Below are 1,574 nucleotides of genomic sequence, written 5' to 3' on the forward strand. Positions count from 1 at the left end.
CCTACAAGATGCCTGTCCTGCTGCTCGTGGATGTCAACGGCCACCAGTCAGCACAGGTTGTGCCGCCACTGGCCCCTGGGTTTGGGGAGTCCCTGTCCCGGCTTTGGCCTCTGGGAACAAGGGTAAGGGGCATGGGGGCTTCAAGCCAGCACTGCGGAGTGAGGTCTTCGCAGAAGCGATTCGAAGGCAAAGGCCTGATGTCTCCTAGAATCTGCCCACACCTTGGGTTGGGCCCAGCCAGGCTGCTCACCCCACGATCACCCGCCAGGATCTCTAGAAGCAGAATTTTCCACGCCCTCCTTAATAAAGGGGCTGGAGTTCTTATCTGAGCCCCGTCGTCGCGGGCACGCTGTGTGACCCTGACCCTTTCGATCTCAGTGTCTTCATCTGTAAAGTGAGGGCCTTGGACAGGTGAGCTCTAAAGCCTCGATGTTCTGTGACTGGTAATATACCCAGAGCACAAGGTCGGAGGTCCCATTTATTATCCCCTTTTCTCCTGGAGAAATGCAAAAGAGCGGTCTGAGGCAGCCCGGGGGACGGGTCTTGCCAGGTGCCCCGGGTTGTCCTGGGAGCAGGCAGGGCCACGTTTATCCTCTGTCGTCCTCAGAAGCCTGCCCTTTACTCTCCCAGGCGCGAGGGGGTCAGTGCTGGGGGAGTGGAGTCCTGGGCCTGCAGGCCACGCTGGAGAGGAGGGTGGGCACACACCCCTGTCTCTGGTCTCCTGCCCAACCCTGGAGGGACTGTGCAGAATGGGTCTTGGTGGGTGGGTGGGGCCTCCCCAAGACAAGCCCTTTAGTCACCCCGCCACCTGGAGTGGCTGCTGTCACTCTGGGTGACAGGTCGGGTTGGCAGTGTTGGCTAAGAGGGCAACGTCAGGCCAAGTCTGGTGCCCCTCCCCACCAGGTGTCCCAGCCTCTCAGTCCCTGTTAGCTTCCCCCCTCCCCCCCCAGACTGAGTATCACCCCTAATGCTGCAGGAGCTCGGCCCTCAGGGCACTGGTGCTCAGCCACCTGGTCAGGTGGCAGGAGCTTCCAGGGAGTCATCGAGGGCAATGCCAGGGCCCAGCCGTGCCGCCCCTCGAGAAAGTAGGAGGGTCCTTGGTCCCAGGGGGGCTCTCTCCTTAGACTGAGGGATGCTCATGTGTATGCCTTGCTCCACTTCAGCCAGGTCACCTCCAGTGCTCCTGCCGGGTTTGGGGCGCTGCCCTCAGGGGACAGAGTCCGTCTGCGGTCCCAGGACGCCATCTCCACAGACGTGAAGGGAATGTTTCAGATGCCCTTCTTCCCATGGGCCTGGCACCCCAGAGGGCCCGGCACGGGTTCCGTATCATCTTGGAAATTACTGTCCGGTGCCTCTTGATTAAAAAATAAATAAATAAAAATCCTCGCATGGGTTCTAGCCAGTGGCAGAATACGAAATATCCTGCCTCCTACAAAAAGGGCGCTGTCTACAGTAGGTATTTAAACCAGCCAGTCTCAGGCACAGTGTTGGGCCATCTTGGCATCAGGAGGGGCCGGGCCAGCTGGCTGCATCCTCGGAGGTGGTGTCCGGCGGTGGAGGGAGGGGCGCCAAGG

Source organism: Cnephaeus nilssonii (assembly GCF_951640355.1).
Source record: "Cnephaeus nilssonii genome assembly, chromosome: 21".
Lineage (NCBI taxonomy): Eukaryota > Metazoa > Chordata > Mammalia > Chiroptera > Vespertilionidae > Cnephaeus > Cnephaeus nilssonii.